Below are 19706 nucleotides of genomic sequence, written 5' to 3' on the forward strand. Positions count from 1 at the left end.
TCTTAGGATCTAAATTCCTAAATCTGATCTGCTTCACAAGTCAACAGACTCATTCTCTCACCTCGGAGAGCAATTCAGCCACTGATCTTTACGTACTCCTGTTTCTCCTCATGCATACTCCGCGTCAGGAAGCTTCCAAAACCTCCACCAAGCAGGAAGAGCCCACACGATTAAGACCAGCCATTAATCATAGAGAATCTATTTCACTCGAGTACTACAAGGTAATGGTGAGCGCATCAAGCAGAGTGTCAGAGACTACCTGAAAGATGAACGCCATCCCTGCTATCTTTCCTATCCACATAACCTTGCTGTCTTAAGTCARCCACTTCTCTGGCACATTCTATCTTCAAAGCTCCCTTTGGGAAGCACAAAGCAGCCTGACAGAATCCGTTYTCAGGCTTCAACCTTTCACTCAACGAGAAGAAAACCTGAAAGTGCAGGTTTAGCTGCAGCTGAATTACAATGCTTCAGGGAACTGCAACATAGGAAACATAAAATAAGTAAATCTCTTCCTATACGTGGCTTTCACAGAATATGGGTGCTGAAGAGTTTCTATGTGGGTATGTCATCTCACAAAATTTAGGAAATACTCTAATTGGATTTTTATAGTATTTCTATGGGATTTTTTTACAACTTGAAATTCAATTAAAACGTCTTTGCTTTGGGGGAAGGTGGGTGTCCTTTTTACGTGTGTTCAGAAGTACCCAGCATTATTTTCCAGGAACAACCCAGGTGGTTGGTTGCTCTGGATTGTCCAGAGCTCGGGAGGGAGCCCTCAGCACAGGGGAGGGAGCGGGTTTGCTCCAGAGCACACACGAGCACCCAGGGCTCCGCGCCAGCCAGGTCACCTCTGCAGGGTGACCAGTGTGAACGGTATCTGTGGAAGGACTGTGTCCCCCTGTCACTGAGACCAGTCCAAGTCCGCCAGTGACRAAGTGCCTCCAGGGCCCTGCTGTGTGAGTGAGCAGAGCTCAGGCTAACAGCGAAGGACAGCGAGCCAGTGCTGCAGTGAAGTATCCCTCCTCATGCCGCGGGGCTTCTGGCTTCCCCGCAGCACAGAGACCCCACTGGTATTTTATTCAGCCTCTACTATTGAAAAGAATTTAGGTTGCAAACTGGTTTTCCCTTTTCTCCCAGCTATGGGYCGGCCTTGGCGCCTTCTGCCCCGCCGGATGCTACCATGCAGGGGCTCTGGGGCAGGCTGCCCAGAGAGGCTGTGGAGTCTCCGTCTCSGCCTGGATGTCACCCTGTGCCGCGCGCYCCAGGTGTCCCTGCTGGAGCAGGGGGTGGCACTGGATGCTCCCTCGAGGTCCCTTCCAACCGCAGCCGCCCCGTGACTGTGTGAGCTGGCGCTCGGCTCCCTAGGTGCCGCGCGCACGTGGGGCTTCCCGCCGGCGCTCCCCGCAGCCCCGCTGCCCGTGCGGCTCAGGGCAGCAGCACAGGGCCCCGCAGCCCCGCTGCCCGTGCGGCTCAGGGCAGCAGCACAGGGCCCCGCAGCGGCCCGCGCCGCCCAGGGCCCTGCCTGGTGCGGCTGGCGCGGCGCGGCCCGCGGCCCGCGGCCACGCTTGCCCTGCACAGGCCGCGCCACCTCCTCCCCGCGCGCCCGCGCGCTGCGCGCACGGGGGAACTGACACGTTCCAGGCTCTGCTGTCACCTCGTGAGCAAAGCCATAACGCGCAGCCCTGCATCTTCCCTGCATCTAATCCCAGTCCTCACTTTTGCTTCTCTCCCAGCTCTCAGCTCTAGCAGGAATGAGGCTGTTCTGCTGCACTAAGGCTGGCAAAGGCAGAAACGACACTATCCCGATCTTCGAGTGCCAAGGGAGGCATGGTGGGATGGCTTTCCTCAGCCTTTGAGCCACATGTCACGGCCATTTCTTCTGAGGCAATTGTTGGTCRAGGGTCTTTGTAAATAAGAAACATTCTCAAATTCCCAGTCGTAGTGACAGTCTGCATTAATTTTGCAATATACCAACCATACATATTGTCCTTGTGGCAATCATCTGTGCTGGGCAATGAAGGCAGGGAAGTTGTGCAGCTTGCCTGAGGGATTATAACTGAATATTACTGCAATTTCGGCCAGCGCAGGTCACATCCTTCTCCTTACAAATCTGCGGTAACATAAAGGACCAGCATTTGATCCTCAGTACCACCTCGTTACGTATTTCACAGTAGGAGAGAGGCAGCATAACCACAGGGCTGGCGCACTGGGCAATCACTGAAGCAGCTGGGAGCAGCAGAAGGGCTGCAGGCTCCGCTGGCAGCCCATCACACGTGATTCCCACTCCCAACGGCACCACAGCGCAGCCYGCAAAGCCCACTGGCTCTCTGATCCTTTCCTCCCTTTCCTTACCTTTGCAGTGAATGTGACTGGGAAACTCCTGCCTCCTTTACTGAAAGAAACTCTAGGAAACACCCGTTTGGGACACAAAAGCATTTGATCATTCGATTGCTGGTGGCAAAGAAATAGGTCTGCTCTATCAATCTGTTATCACTCATTCATAAAAAGAAAAAAAAAGAAAAAAAAAGAAAAAAGTCTGTAAGGTCTGTGACCTGAACTTCTCCCTCATAAAAAGGGATTTAATATAAATATACATGATTCCCCTCAGACATCTCGCTTTGCCTGTGCCAACATATGTCCTGTATTTGGTTCTAATTATAAAAGCAATGACCTCTTCTGCTTCCAGAGGGGAAGCTGCTCACGCAGGCTTGTTTTTTTGTTTCTGGCTGCACAAGCCCTCTGACACCAGCACGTGTCTAGGCGAGTTGGTTTCGGCCAAAGCTCCATCSCGTCGCTCTTGAAACGGGGCTCTTCTCAATGCCTGAAACTTGAATGCAGAGAAATAACAGCTCGTTTCTTGCTAGGCCTTGGCTGGTTTGCATTTCTTACGGCGAGTGAGAAGTTTGCCTTCATATCCCATTCGTTTCCCAGTATGAGAGGTGGAAAAAAGTAAAAATGGAGACCAAAAAGGTCCAACTCCTTGCAGGTATTGAGGAACAAGGAGATCAAATCACAGGAGTGGGGTTGAAGGGAGCAAGGGAGGGAAATCTTTACACAACACACCCTTAAATGTACTTCACTCCTAAAGCAAGGACCTTGGGAAGAAAACTTTATATTTAAATATATGAAACATAAACATAAAAATAAAAATCCCTTTTTGGCCTTTATAACACTYTTAATATCTTTAAGGTAAACAATCTCAGATGATCTATAGGGATGAGAGAATCAAGAAAAATTCCTGATTTACATTTATTTTGTAGTTGCTTTTCTTTCCCCTTAAAATAGCCATGTGTGTTCCATAGCCCAGCAAAAGAGCAGACAGCAAGTTCTGAAGAGGAAAAAAAAAGATAAAGAAACAGTAGTTTAAATTAGCAAAATGCAGATTGATGGGCCCACAGATATCTATAGCAAAAGCTATAGGAAGGGGCTTCAAAAGGCAAAAAAACGCATTTATGTATTTATTTACTTATTTATATTTTTGCCAGAAGCATTTTGCTAGAAGCAGACTAAAACCTTGCCTGCAACCCAGAAGAGCAAGCTCGGGGGCCCCCAGTTCCACCCAGCTGCTATATTTGCAAGGCCAAATCATTTTCTGCTAAAACCTTCGCACAGGTTGATGTGGGATCTGCAGTCACAGCCCAGGCTTTGCAAAGAAAATGCAAGCCTGCTGAGTACAGGCACATAATACTCACACAGTATTCAAAGTTATTCTGGAGAAAAAAAAAATAAAAGTTTGCAGTCATTTCAGGTAGTGACAAGGGTAGGAAAATGTCATCTTTGTAGCAGGGAGTCGACTGAGCTGCCTGGAGAAAGGCACTCAGTGCCCTTGGGCTGTCCTGCGRGGCCCTGCTCGGCCGCTCAGCTGCTGCAGGGATCGGCGGATCGGGCGCTGCGCGGCGGGAGCCCGCGCGGGCTCCGCTCGGGCCAGGCCTCGTGCGCACCGCGCGCAGCCGGCTCTGCGCGCACGAGCCCGCGAGGGGAAAATAAGGTAAAACACAAGACGGGAAAAAGGAAAATAAGGGAAAAAAGACAATCAGGAAAAAATAGGGAAAAAGTAAAATGAGGGAAACAAGCACAAACTGATAGAATTTGATACTGCTGAGTGTGACTTGGAAAGGTTTGGACAAATGCCAGAATCCAATGCTGTGGAGAGCACACTAATGTACTTAAAAAAAAGAAGAAAAAAAAAAAGGGAGTATTTGGACACATGATTAGGATGAAGGCAGATTTGTTCATTGATGAGGAAAAGGAAGCTACATACAGTCTCCAATCTTCTTGATTTTCTCCTCAGAAATAGTATTATAGAGCTGATAGGCATAATCCATGTTGCACTCAAGRCTTTTGCCAGAAACAGGACCTCGATATTGGCAGTGGTTGGCAATGGACCATGGCTTGATTGCCTGAGTTTAAAAATCAAACCTTTTGCAAACCATTCAAATATTTTACTTCAAATGCAGGCTATTCAGAACACAAATGTCTTGCAGATAACGGTGGTAAAACAATTAATTGTCTAGATCCATTATAGTATGCAGATTTTTACGGAAGCCAGATGTTTAATGAAAAATGACCAAGACGACTTAAAAAAACCAAAACACGTAATAATGATGGGAAATACTGGAATATTCAAGTGCAAGCAGCTTATAAAATAGGCCAAGGGAAATCTGGAGTGTGTTTGGCGAAAGGAATGTGCGTGAGGAAAAGAGAAAGAAGGCAACCACACAGACAAAATTTTGCCAGTGCCGGCTATTTAGATGACTAGTTATAAATGTAAGCTGGGACCTCTGACAAAAGTGAAGACTGTCCAGCTGAGGAAAAGGTGGGCAAAAGCCACCCCTGCCACACGGTACAAGCCGAAGTTGCAAACTGTATTCCAGCCATTTCACTGGTGGTGACAATACAAAACTAGGTGGAGAGGCTGACACTCCAGAGGGCTGTGCTGCCATTTAGAGGGACCTGGACAGGCTGGAGAGTTGGGCAGAGAGGAACCTCATGAGGTTCAACAAGGACAAGTGCAGGGTCCTGCACCTRGGGAGGAATAACCCCAGGCACCAGTACAGATTAGGGGTTGACCTGCTGGAAAGCACTTCCACGGAGAGGGGCCTGGGAGTCCTGGTTGACACTAAGTTAACCATGAGTGAGCAGTGTGCCCTCGTGGCCAAGAAGGCCAATGGGATCCTGGCCTGCATCAGGAGGAGTGTTGCCAGTAGGTCAAGGAGGGGATCCTGCCCCTCTACTCAGCTCTGGTGAGGCCTCACCTGGAGTACTGTGTGCTGTTCTGGACTCCCCAGTATAAGAGGGATGTGGAGCTCCTAGAGAGGGTCCAGTGGAGGGCAACAAAGATGATTAAGGGAATGGCACATCTCTCGTACGAGGAGAGTCTGTGAGTTGGGCCTGTTTAGCCTGGAGAAGAGAAGRCTGAAATCTTATTGCTGTGCACAGATACCTTGGTGGGGGGCGGTGGTCAGGAGAATGAGGCCAGACCCTTTCAATGGTGGTCACTGACAGGACAAGAAGCAACATCCACAAACTGAAGCACAGGAAGTTCCACCTGAATTTGGGGAAACTTCTTGACTATGAGCCTGATAGAGTTCATAAGGGCACAGACTGCCCRGAGAGGTTGTGGAGTTTCCTTCTCTGGAGATCTTCCAAACCCACCTGGATGCCTCTCTGTGCCATATGCTCTAGGTGTCCCTGCAACAACAGCATCAGAGAAATGTTTTAAAAAAAAAATCTTGCTCCAGGAGGAAACAGCATAAAGTAGATTATTATTATTATTATTATTTAATTAAATAATTATTAATTAAATAATTATAATTAAATAAATAGTAATTAATTAATATTTATTATTTATTATTATTATTAATTAATAATAATAATAATAATAAAAGACTAAGGTATAAGGGTATTTGTTGTCCATGGAGAAGAAAAACTACCAGAGGACACAAGTTCATCTTTGTATCTGACTTGAGCTCGCCACAAAACCCAGAAGATACCTGGGGCCTATCGGCTGTCCTAGCGACCAGGCCTCAGGAACCTCTTCCGCACAGCGCTCCTGGTACCAGCACCCCTTGCAAGGGACAGGCTCCTGCAGAGGCTGGTACACGGCCTGCCTCCTGAACAAGTGTATTTGAAGAATTTCCTAGGCAATAGTAGCTGTCTTATGATTATTCAGACCGTAAGGATGAATATGTGACTGGGGCAGACAATCAAGGTAATARAAAAACAAGATAGGGACAGTGAAGACAGTGCAGGATGCGTAACAGCTAAAAATGCAGCAAAAGGCATCTGCACAACAGGAGAGTGGGAACGAGGCACGACCTTGGAGAACATTGAAAGAAAGGTACAAAGAAAAGTTTGCACAAAGATAARCTGTTGCACCATCAACAAGGCTGGTGCTACTGTACCCCTCAGCCAAAAATAAAGCCCAAACCAAACCTGCAAGGAGGSATTTGATCTGAAGAATTAGGCGCTACAGAGAAGCCTGGACTTTCTCCAGCTGCATTCAACAGCCAAAGGTGTGAGCAAGATGAAAAGCAGAAACCAATCAAGTCTGGGGAGTGTCACAGATGCCAGAATGTGAAGGTAGAAGAGCAAAGACAAAGASTTACAGAAGTAACATCCAGAAAAGTCTGCAGTCAACTCAGCAGATAGACTCCCTACCTCAGACCACCACCACATTTCCAGGAAATGATATGACAATCAGGTTGATTGAATATTTCATGTGGAAGTTTTTCCAGTGTGTGGCATCACCTAAAAAGGAGCCAAACCAAACGTATTTAATTCAGTGGCCAAAAACTTTTAATATTCTGAAGAAATGCGGCACTTTCCTTGTGGCCCTTACAGCCACACACCCCTACTGCAGATCATGAGCTGAGCACTGAGTTAAAATATTTTACCACTTCTCATAAGGGTCTTTGCAAAAGGCCATAGTGAGAAAAAGGAAGARATAGGAGCTAAGGAGGTTCCTTAGCTCCTGTCCATTTCCTATACATACTTATTTATACTTTTCCACACTGGTCTAACAAAGATGTGAGCATGGGAACCCCCTGTGTGTAGGGTTTATCTGGTCAGTTTTGCAAGCATCCAACCTGACTAAGCCACGAACAGCCAGTGCCTGCCTTAAGTCACAGTATCTACAGGCTTTCTGGCGGCGATATTCACGGTCACCACGACTGACCTTGTCTACGTGGTGTGCTGAGAGAGAGAGCTTGTCTGCCTTTGCTCACCCGGGCCAGGAAGGCTGTCGACCACAGCTGCTTGCTGCCCTGCGCTGCAGATCCAGGGCACGCTGCATTTAGGCATCACGTTAATTCATAAGGCTTCAGCTGAGACACGCAGGGCGCCAAGGAGGACATCCCAGCAATACCGCACGGCCGCTGAAGGCCGGCTTAGCTGCTGCACTCACGGAGGCTGGCTGGGCATGTGACAGACTGAAGACAGCTGATGCAGGCWGTGAGATTTTTGCCTGTGCTAATTCCCCACGTTGATGCAGGGTCATAATCCCAAAGCAACCTGAGCCTGCTGCCCGGCAAGCTTGCAAAGAGCAAAGCTTACACCTCCAAAATGTAGAGGTGAAGGGGGTAACCCAGTCAGCCAGTGTGAAAGAGGCCCTGAGGACCCCGCTCACCGCAGGTAGCTGCTGCCTGGAGGCTTGCTAGCCCCCAGGGCCAGCGGCTACGGGGCTCCCAGCTGGCTGGGGTAGTTTGGTGCAGAGCATGGAGTAAATACCCAATTCCACACACTGAGTGAGGTCTAAGACACCTCACTCAGTAAGTACCCAGTTCCACACACTAACTGTCTAAGATACCTCCCTCGCTGCAGAGCGGGGAGATGCACACGGCGATGCACGTGCGGCTGAGCAATTGCCAGTTTCATGTTTGCAGCAACTCCAACAGCTGCCTCTACTTCAAGCCACTAATTGTACCATTGGAACAGGACACTCGAATCTGCAGTTTTATTTCACTTGACCTCAGAGTAGATCAACAAAAATGAGATCTAAAAATACCCAACACCAATTATTATTATTTCCTGGGAGAGATATATCTGGAGGGGAAAGGAAGCAGGGATCTGCCACAGGGTCTGTAGCTGCCTTCTCTCCCATCAGCTCCATGCGATTTAGGGTGCAGGCCCAGCTATATTAGAGCAGAACGTTTCTGTGCAGCTGCACACTCAGCCTCCCCTCCAAGGGCTGAGGCTGCAGTGGGCTTTTGGGCTGCATACACTGGCCAAAAGCCTTCTGGTAACACGAGGGGCACTATTGCTGGTAGGTAAGGGAAAAGAGTAAAGAAACGCATGATTTTAATTTCCTATATASCTTGACAATATGACATTTTTAAGATCATGTAAAAACCAAATTATATTAAATTTGCAGGCATATTCAGCAACAATTCTTTATTTTCAGAAGTCTGTAGTGAAATTGCCACTACTAKTGAGTGTCATTTACAGATTAATTACACCAAATATAACTTTGATTAGAGTTTCAGGAACAATCATGATTTACTGTAGTTGCTATTATGCAGTTTTGTCTTCAAAGCACTGCACTRGGATGACTTAATTCACTCAAACTAATAGAAACTAATAGAAAAAAATCATGAAGTGCATTTACTAATTAAGACATAAAGAGGACTAGAAGTGATGGTCTGGCCAAGACCTTTTTTTTTATTTTTTTCTGTTTGTTCTGGAAACAACAAGAGAAGTTGTTTCCAGAACAAAACTTTGAGCAATACTGAAACTTTCAATTATATTCAACTAATTTCTAGACAGATTTCTAGAAGCTGTCATAATCATTTTATTCATAAACATTTCAGTCCATTTACCATCAGTTTAATATCCATTTACTTTCCAAGTTAACAGTTATTCAGAAACAAAGATTAATGCATTCAAGATTTACACAGACCACACTAACAGAATTAATGTTTCCCTCCTACAGTCRCATTTGGTTGTGACTTCTTTCTGTGCCTGCTGTAGATCTAACATTTTGGCTTTGATACCAAACATCCATTATTTATGAAAGACYGGACAAGAGGCAGGTTGCTGGTTTACTTATTGAGCAATTACTCAAAATGTGGTGAAAATGTGACAAAAACGCCCACTTCATTCTCTCATCAGCTTTAGCAGGAGCATTTAGCACCTGCAAAAAGTTAAGCATAAGGCTTATACGGAAAATTTATCATGGAAGATCTTGTTTTACAACAAGCTGAATTCAGAATCCACATCCTAGAAGAAATTAGAAAATGTCAGTATCAATTTTCATCCTGTTTTATCATCCCAAAGAAAGCTGACATTTCAACATTTCCTACGTAAAACCAGAACCAGCCATTACCAAAAAAAAAAAAAAAAAAAAAAATCGGACTTTAGCAACAGAAGTAAATTCCACTGTAGTTTTATTTATTGCAACGCTGGCCAAACAAGTTCTTCATATTTTTCACCAGTGCTTATGGCTCCCACACTCAAAGGTTGCAACAGCCCTTTCGTCACTCAGCTCAAGCCCTAGAAGTTACTCAGTGCTAGTAACAACAGACTTTTCCRTGTCCCTTCAAACAGGTGACTCTGAAATGCCTCGAGTACACAAGAATTCCCCATTTTGCTCATATGTTGCTCCAAACACCACCTATTCTAAGCATAATAAACCATTTCGGTGATCAATTCATTCTCACAGGCGAGCACTGCTCTCTCTTTCCCCAAAGGTCCTGCAGGAGGAAACATCATAGTAAAGAACCATGCAGAAGAAATGCTAAGAAATCTTTGTTTCTGCTATCTCGGGATTAAACTTGTTTATCCCCTTGTGGTGAATCCCTACCACTTGAGAGGGAACGTGCCGTGCCAATGCTCACGCTGCATCTTCCAACCCGTGCTCAGAAGGAAAGCAKTGTGCTAGAGAGATGCAATTAGCAATGGATACTGATCTCCTGGAGAAAAAAAAAATCAAAAATCTCTGAAAAAAAAAAGCTTCAATTTTTCAGAAACCGCAGTTTAAATGTGAAACAAGCTCCTCGCTCACTCCACTCACCTTTAAACCCCAGACTTCCTTGTCCTGATGGGGAGAGCAGCGAGGTATGATGCAGCTAGCCAGCAGCTCACTCCTACATCCTTCTGCAAACCAGCTGCTGGGCGACAGACTTGCCCTAGGTGAGGTAGGAGTGTGAGGCCTCTTCCCTTGGGAAAAAGGAGACACTGCCAGAGAAAGCCTTGACTCCACGTTCAGCCCAACTCACACAATGACTAGGGGAAGTACCAACGATGAAATAAGCTTCACCCTTCAGGTAAACCAGCAGCACACCTTGCCCTGCTTCCGCAAGGACAGCAGGTCCCGTCCTGCATCACGCAGCCCAAAATGGCATTTTTGCCTCGGAATATGTCTTTGAACCGATCTGGGGAGGAAGTAATTTACATGCTGAGCTATATTTAGAGCTATGCCGCTGAAGCAAACCAGCTTTAATGAAATACGACCCCCGCAAAAAAAGTCTTTTTAAGTGAGCTCAATAAATTACCCTATTTTATAGCCAGACACACTTAGAGTCAATGATTTGTGGTAATTTGCCCTGCTTTCCAGAGTCAGGATCCCTTGGCAGAAGCAAGAAAATAACAGGCAAATCCTAACCAGGGACTACCCGAATAGAAAATGAATGTGCACTACCTGTCGATCTGAAATAAACCTTTAACTCACACTGGAGTAAATATTTCCTTCTGAGCAGCAACACTAACAAAGGCAGTTTTCTATTACCTCCCAGCCCATTCCCGTTCTTACAGCGTGCTCATTGCAGCAATGCGCAATCGCTTTCCAGTGGTGCATTAAGCAACATGTTGTTTGTTCTCCCTTCCTCTGCCCCAGGGGAGAGGTTTGAGAATGATTTGCTTTGATAATTTGAGTGCTTTTCATTAATGTATATGTTGTAATGTATTTATGTCACAGAGGCAGGTTAAAGAAAGCTCATTTGCATTTGGGTGATGATGTCTGTGATAGTCTTCAGCTCCTCGGGGAATTAATTCCAGAAACCTGAACCAGACCTTGACAGTCTTTAATGTCCTGGAGCCAAAGAGTAAGAGGTTTTTTTTTTCTTGATTTTTGACTTTCTTGTTTGTCTCAAGTTTTAGCCCGTCTCCCAGACTGCATTTCCCTGCTGATTGTGCACCCAAACAACAAAGACTAAGGCCTTCAGCTTGCATCAGTATTCCATGAATCAAGGCAGAAAAGAAAGTAGTTGTCAAATGCATTTAAAATAACCACCACTGATAAGAGTTGCTGCAACTTCCCCTAACTACACAGATTTCTCTGGTGCTAACAATCTCATGCAGATACTTTGTGTGGCTGTAATCTCAGCAAGAAGTGGCAAACCATATGACAATATGGCAAGACAGATCTGCCAACACAGGAGCCTCGTAATCAAAGAGACCAAAGCAGTGTCTGCTTTAGGAGTTCCTCTTCTGCAAACAGCAGGAAATTTAGAATTTCTGCCAGACTGGGGCTTGCACAGACCAATTATGGGTTTGGACATTCACACAACGAACACTGCAGTGAATGCGAAAAATCTTAAAAACAAAGAAATAAAAACTTCCATGAGTGAAAATCTTCTATGAGAGTAGACACTGTCTTGCTAAAGTTTCTGACCCAGGAACTAAGGACTGCTTAAGTGAGTATGGCAGTATCGGCAGCCTCATTGGGGGGATAACTCTAGCATTAGCACGCAGTTTTTAAAATGTAGCCTCCACAGATTAAATTAAAAGATTACTAAAATGCCACTTGTAATCTCTAAAATCCATATGTATATCTCTCGAGAGAGATTTTTGTTTATTCTAACATAATTAATGATACATTCCTAATCATCAAGAATGCTAACAGCTTACACTTACAGAAAGTCAAGTAGCTACTTTGATTTAATATCAATAGTACTATAATTCTATTCCTTCTCACACAAAGAAAACAAGTTACATTTTTCCTGTTTATACCTTCTAGAAAACTTCGAACAATTACACTGAGATAAACCTAAAGCTTCCCGATTTAACTGGGATTTTACAAAGCATTAGATTTTAGTAATCTTATATTTATTTTAGTAATCTTATATTTGTTTTGTCCTTCAGATGAGTAGACATGAGTTTCTGCAGTGTCTATCTGGAAAGAGCAACGCGCCCCACAGCAACATACGGTTGTTATCTGAGGTGGACACATCGATGCTTCTGGGACAATTCCCAAGCCTGTGCCATCATGAAGGGTCAGCCACCAATATTTAGGCAGCGCTTTCCCAGGCACTAAGGCATTATCCCAAGAAGGCCTGAAGTTYTATAACACGAACAAAAGTGACACAGTAGGCATAGACTCCTCAACACTGAGTTGTGGGGACTTCACGCAGTACCTCATGCAGAGAGGAACATGTTGATAGGGCTGAACAATTTTATAATTTGGGAAAATGTACATCAGGTAGGGGGGTAGCATGTGGAGAGGACAAAGAGTCAATTTTGCTGTTACTCCTCTCTTGCTTACACTAGGCTGCTTTGGGGAGAGAAGGAGGGGGGGGAAAACAAAATGAAAGAGGAGTGCAAGGTCAGCGACTGGCTGGGGAAGTGGGCAGGAGAATTAAATAAGGAGGAAAGTGTGTCAGAGCCCTGCGTCCTTCGCACCCTCCTGAGGGGTGTCTGCTGGGCTCGCGCCAGCTTGGAGATAGMGCAGCTGGTGACCTCAGGAAGCTCCTCTGGAAGCTGCCGGAGGCCTTGGCCAGGGCTGCCCCTCCATCCCTTGGGAGCCGCTGCTAGGCTGACACTCTTRCTGTTGGTCCCTGCCTGCACAGTACCGCACATGCGGAGGAGCCACATCTGTGCACTGCCTGCAAAAGGCCAAGAGGTCTGTAATGACCCTGACTGGCCACCAACACACTAGTAATGGTGTAGACTACATTATCCCATRAGGAGTACGTCTCTAGTAACATGGAATAACCTGCTCCTTACTCATTTGGCATTAGCATTTTTGCTAGGGACTCCACTCAACTGTAAGAAATTTGATTAAGTTTGATTTTAAAACACTGTTATTATTTTAAAACAGTGATGCCATTGTTTTATTAGCTCCTCTGCAGGCAGAGATTCACAAGCATTGTCCTACAAGCAGGACGTTTCAATAAGCAAAGTTTCCAAGTTTCAGTCCTACTCACTGCTGTATCCAGCTGAGATTCTGCAGCCCACATTAACTGTAGTAACAGCTCACTAATTAGTGTCAGGAAAGCTAACAGGGATAAGCATTTTTTAAATGAATTTTTATAATTTAAGACAAAAAAAAGAGTACTATGAAATCAGTTAGCAGACTTAGAAATAAACAAAAAATGATGATGTTAAGAAAAACAAGAGATGCGAAGTAGCTGTTATAGCAGAAATGACTAAACTGCATTACCTATGGGAAGGCAGCAAACATGTAGGAGGCTGTATCCAACAGAGCAGGCACTGATCAAAGTCCCTGAGAAAGTGCAGTCTTTACCATACCCAGAAAAGGAGCCTCATTCTCTTCTTGATTATAGAGTATCTTTCACAGCTCATTCACTCCCTGATAAAGCACATCTGGACCAGCTGGAGGCTGATAAACACAGGAACGCTAAGGGGAATCACTAAAGAAACAAAAAACATAGAATACCAAGAAGACAATATTTTTTCAGTTAGTCAAAAGCTGACATCCAATGACTTTAGCAGCTGTCCTACATTCAGAGCAGGGGCAAAGATGGACAAAAAGGAACAGGAAAAAAAGGATAACACCACTAATGAGAACTGCTCACAAACACTAGGTAAAACCAAGATATTTCACTTCACAAGAGAACCAGAACAAACAGGAAATGCTTTGCATTTGCTAAGGCTAATCTTGTCATAGCCACAACCATAGGAATACAGGGAAAAAAAAAAAAAAGAACAACAACACAGAGCCCCCTCCCCCCAGCAATAAAACACCTAGACCAAAGAATGAGAAGATTTCCTCTTACTATAGCATGCTTTAGAACAGCTTTTACAGTCCTACTTCAGAAAAACAAATAAATAATTAAATAAGAACATACTTAACTAGAGGGAAGCAGGTGCTCAGGTATTTTACTGGAGGAAAAAAAAGTACTTCSTCCTTTAGGCTTCAGGTGACTGACCAAACAAGTAACAATAGTGTCCGTGTGTAGGATAAAATGGGAAAACAATTGTATGAAGCAACCACACTGAAAAGATCTGAATAACCAGAAGAAGGAATGACTTCTTCCAAAATCTGCAATACAGTAATGAGTAAGAAGAGCAACAAGAACAGCTTTGAACAAAGTACAACCTGTTGGTAAGGAAATCTAGAAGCCCAGTTTCTACAGCACTGTTTGGAGAGACAAGGAAGAGACTGAACTGGGAAGGAAGAAAGAGCAGAAAATGGATTAAATGATGAATCTGTCAAACAGCAACTGTTCATCAAAGATAGCATGGAGGATCCATGCATTGACTGAAGCTGCTACAGGTCTGTGGCTCCTTCAGACAAGGCAATGCTGCAGCCAAAGGAAAAGGCTCCATGATGGGAAGGACAAACCTGGAAGGTCAGTGAGGAAGGCAGCTGTTCACAGCCAGGCAGACAAACTCTTTCTAGAGACCTTTGTGCAACTGGGTCTCTCTAGAGTAAMAGAAGTCATGTACATAGCAACCATGAGAATATGTGCAAATAAACATGAGCCCATACTCTGCAATGCAAAGATCTCTCCAGTAATAGAAATCAGTGTGACACAAAGCCCTGGAATGAATTTGCACTCGTCTGAGGGGCCGCAGCATCGCACTGAAGTCAGGGCTTATGGTGCATCTGGAATCCTTTAACAGAACAGCTGAGGTGCTGGCCCAGCAATGACAAAATTCATTCCACAGGACTACAGTAGTTGGTACTCACTTGTTAGTCCCTTTCTATGTCGTTCTGAAGAATAAGACGACCTTAAAAGGGGTGCAGTCTAAAACTTTGAACACTTTCAAGTTGTTTTATATTGCCAGAGCTCTGTAAAAGTACTTAGTGTAAAGAGAATTAAGCCAGGAATGTATAATACCGAAAGCACGGACATGTTTGGAAGAGAACAATCTCCACAGCGCACGCAGCGTTACATCACACGCTGGCATTCACTCTGCAGACAGGTGTGCCAGTTGGTGACATTATCATTCTTCCAGTTGCTTCTTACCACTCCTCTGCTGAGAGTTTCCACCCCCACAGCTCTGTTGGCAAGAGGAATTGTGAGCGCTCCCTRCAAGTCAGACAGATTAGTCAACCAAGGGGGTTTAAACTAACCTTGCTCACTTTGCCTGAGGCAAATTAATGAGCTCCCAAACAAAGCAGAGCTGTGGCAGTAGTAACTGCAGCATCAGAGCTGGTATGTAACTGCACAACGGCAAAACCTTCAAATGTCACACTTGCCTCCGGAACACAATGCCCCTCCACAACTTTATAGGTAGGCACAACCTATAGCAGCAGTACCTGTCCATGTGTATATTTTATTCTGCAGCAAATGCAGAGTAAAACAATTAGGCTCAGATTTTTTCACTGTGCTGGGTTAAGTCACATTATCTCATACTTGCTGTGTGCTAAGAGTGTGCCAGGGAATAGTTATCAGATAATGATGCTAAGTTTTAATTCATGACACATTTGTATCATGTCTAAGGTCAAAAGGYGGGATTGTGTAATTAAGTGACTCATTGCAYATCCTCATAAAGGTTATGATTTATCTTTCCAAATATCAGCTAGAAGTCATTTTAAGAGAAATATCTGTACAAACTCAAACTGATTCAATATACCACAATAGCTSCTACCAATTACTCCTGATCTCTCCTGACACTTAACACACCTGTGAGTTCCTATTGTTGGGAATTACATTTCCACAAGTTTTCCCTATCTGTAATTTAGAAGCAAGACTGTAACACGAACAGATGTATCTGTGTTAGCTTGGACAGCAATGAAAGCTCAGCACACAGTCCTTCCCAGAACACTCGGTGCTTTCCAGGCAACTGAGCCCAAACCATCAGCTCGGGCAGGGCTCCTTCAGCTAYACCTGGGAACGTAGCGTAGACGTAACCTCAGGCTAGCAGCAGGAATGAGGTTTCTCAATCTTTGTGAGTGTCAGGCACTGCTTTCCCTTCCTGGTACCTGTTTGTGGAGTAGCTCTGCTTGTACTATAAATTGGTTGGTTATGCTACTTACTTTCTGTCAGAGTCTATTTTTCCATTCTGGGTGTATCATGACAAATGCGCATTTGCTTCTAGCACAGCAGCGAGGCTCTGGTTCCCACACACTGACTTTAATGGCTGCCCACAGTGAAGAAGCCTCCTCTATAGTGTAAACTCATCCTAGGGAAGTAAGAAAGCTCCTCTCCCACCAGTGAATTTCTAGCTTCCTAAAGCCCTGTATGTAGAGGAGCATGTGAACTACAACTTTCACAACTCTAAGAATGCATATTTTCAAGATTATAAAAAGACTGTTACTGGAACTTCACCTTTAAGAAAAGCAAAAAATCTAAATTCCCAATTCCTCTTTTAGGATTCACCTCCTTTATGGCATGAAACAGAGCATCACAACAGTTTTACAAGCTATCTTGGAAGAGTCAAGCTCAAAATGTTGGTTAGATCAAAGCAAGAATTCAGGGACACACAGTACATCTTTCCATATATAACATGCTACTAGTATCAGCATCATTTGCAGAAAAATACGATCAGCATATGCCCAAATTGCATCATAGCTCTGATGGCATATCAGTTTCCTCACTGATTTCTATAAAAGACTTGAAATAAGTTCCTCAGCTGTGACAAAAGGAAACTCTGGATGTAGGCAAAAAAGCTCGCTGCTCCTAAGAATTAACATATTGTCCCTAATTAAGAGGATATTCTACATCGGGGACCACACAAGGGGGAGAATTTAATCCTCAGCCTGCACAATGGGGTTTATCAGCTAAAAGCAAAGAGCCTATTTGATATGCGGGAGCTTGCAGTTTGTTTGCAGAAAGCCTAATTCATCAGAACATAAAAACACGTTTAAGTGTTTTGGTGAAATGGACTTTATATACTATTAAATACTTTAAGCACTATTAAATATGTAATTGATCAGGATTGATGATATTCAACCACTAAATGGTTTAATCAACCATCTTCCCCAGATCATATATATATATATAGAGAGAGAGAGAGAGAGAGTGATTAAAAGATTTGTATATGATGTTCACTCCTTTACAGGATGACGACCACTTTAGCACTTTAGTTAAAGACTGGACTTTACAAAATACGAGTTTTCAAGTGTCAGACAACTGAAACCTCCATAGGGAAGCTCCACAAAGTAATGCCAGTGATGGGTGATTGCATTAGTTTAGAGGTGGGCTGCTTGGTGTAAAATGCTATGCTGCATTTTACATGATGCTACTCTCACCCGTGAGGCACTAACTTTTCATCTACAGAAAGCTGAATAAGTTCATATGTTTTTTGCCCAGTTAACCAGAAGGGATTTTCATGTGTTTCTGTAAAACAGGAGAGAGAAAAAAAAAAAAGTGGAAAGAAATGCGAGATTAAGAGATTATATCAGAGAGGTATAGAAGCTGTACATTGTGTCTGGAGAATGAGATTTGACATCAAACAAAAGAGCATCTGTTACCTATAAAATAGGACAGTTCATTGCTAAAAAAATTCTTTCTTATACTATGTCTTCAAAGAAGGGAAGAGGAAAGAAATTCTAGTTGTTGTTCTGAAATKTGGGAGTAAATACAACCTCACTTCTCAAGAGAGTATGGTGGGTAAAAGGTATTTTTTTTTTTTTAAGATTACCATGACTGCAGTGCTTACTTTCAACTATGAATCTTAGCAGCCATGGGCTTCATAGGGGAACTAAAGAAGAGTTGATGAAGAACTACAAAATAAAAGCTGTAGCAAGAATGCATTTAAATTTGCTTGTTGAAATACTTAGTCCCATCAGGAGTATAATATAAAACCTCATTTTCAACAAAACATTCTTAAAGAAAAAAAAAATCTGCAATAGAAATGGATCATCTGAAAAGTTTTGCAAATTACTTAGTGACAATCAAGAGTTACGCAGAAGTCAAGATCACCTGGTGATGTTTGTGTCCATGAAGATACTCAGTAAAAGCGAATTATCCATCACATCAATACAGGCTGAATTCTGGTGTCACAGAGCCATTACATGCCAATTAAATTATCCACAAAAGATTCAGTCAGGTTCCCTGTGCTAACTGAACTGAATGAAGGAGGAATCCATTGTAGCAAGCAGCAAAGTGGGAACATGAAAGGATTTGTCTTGGGGAAACTATTACTGAAGGTCTTCAGAACACACAGTCCAGGAGTCTGAGGTGCTGGCCCTGCGCAAGATAATGCAGTGCTGAAAGTGGCCCTGCTTTAAACAGTCAGCTCCAGAAGTTTCTTCTAATCTAAATTATTTTATGATATGCGATATGCTCACTAACTTGAGAGCATTCTGCATTACCTGCTGCACTCYAGTTACATTTCTTTCCATCCCGACAGAGAGATGGTAGTTCATTATGCTATAGTCCCTGTATATCCTAACCTAGCTCCTTATCTAGATCTCTGCCAAGCAGGTTTTAAATGTCCTGCATGTAGGTTATGTTCCCACACAACCACGCATCTCCTTCATAATCATCAGCTGCTAGTAAATCTTAACATGATCTTTCTGCATATACTCGCTGCAACCTGTATCAGATCAGACACTTTGCAAGAACGAATTTACAACACCAAACACTTCTTTAAAAGCAGTATCATTACCAAACGGGGGGAGAAATGCTAATGCGGATAAATGCTGAGTCAATTAAGGAACACTGACAGAAAAGGGTCAAGTTTCACATGAACACACGAACACCAATAAATCACAAAGCTCCAAACTTTCTGAAATACTGGTCTGTGCTGTGCTTTGCAGGGTCTGTTTTCCTGGGAATGCTTTGATTGACCCAAGTTTGGACTGCTGTCTCCACCCTGTGCCCCAGGAAGGCACAACAAATTTCAAATTCTCTATTCCCCCCCACACACTCCTACCTCCTTACCTACATTCACATCATCTTTGTGCTTCTCCTGGACATCTGGTACTGTCTTTTATAGCTGCAAAGTTTCCCCAGGACCARATCCCCTCCCAATATCACTCTAAAGTGTTAAAAAGATGTTCTTCACCATAGTCAGTGGAAGCTACCTTTTCCGTCCCTCTTTCCCCAAGCAACTCTTTGAAACAAGGAATATGACAACCCTCTCTCTCCTTCCTAAAAGTTTATTATGGCAGTTTCACCTGGAAGACTCTGTGGTCCTCCCTGACACCTTCTGCTCCCTGTTCAGCATCTCTCCTTGCTCCTGTCCACGTCTGCCTGGTTTCAGATGGCCTCAGCTATTCCCTGACCACTCAACGCGACATTGTGCGGTACCTCTTGTGCACTAAGATCAAAGAACCCGTGCCGCTATAAAGACAGGGCGCCTCCAACTCCCAGCCCGCAAACAGAGGGCTCCATCCAGTGATAACGCACTTACACAACGGACGATTATTCGCTTACACTCCCGCTTCAGAGCGCAGCTTCGCACGTGGGACTTATCAGGCGCATTTAACGGGGGGTTGCTACTTTGTTTTCTTTTTTTTCTATTCGTTTGGCGAGGTCCCCCCGAAGGCCGCCCGGACGCTGCGCACGGCCGGGCCTAGAGCCCTTCCCGGGCCCGCGCCGAGCGCACGGGGCGAACTCCGCGGGGCCGGCCGC

At 44.3% G+C, this 19706-nt stretch overlaps 1 long non-coding RNA gene across 1 annotated transcript; it reads right to left on the reverse strand.

Annotated features, from left to right (window-relative positions):
• Positions 1–9809: 9809 nt before the first annotated feature.
• On the reverse strand, positions 9810–19675 carry LOC112956186. Its single transcript, XR_003251002.1, has 3 exons — positions 19486–19675; positions 10010–10155; positions 9810–9908 (listed from the first exon to the last, which is right to left on the reverse strand). It is a non-coding gene; the product is annotated as an uncharacterized LOC112956186 (long non-coding RNA).
• Positions 19676–19706: the final 31 nt, after the last annotated feature.

Source organism: Nothoprocta perdicaria, unplaced genomic scaffold, assembly GCF_003342845.1.
Source record: "Nothoprocta perdicaria isolate Ctin4 unplaced genomic scaffold, notPer1 scaffold_60, whole genome shotgun sequence".
Taxonomy (NCBI): Eukaryota; Metazoa; Chordata; class Aves; order Tinamiformes; family Tinamidae; genus Nothoprocta; species Nothoprocta perdicaria.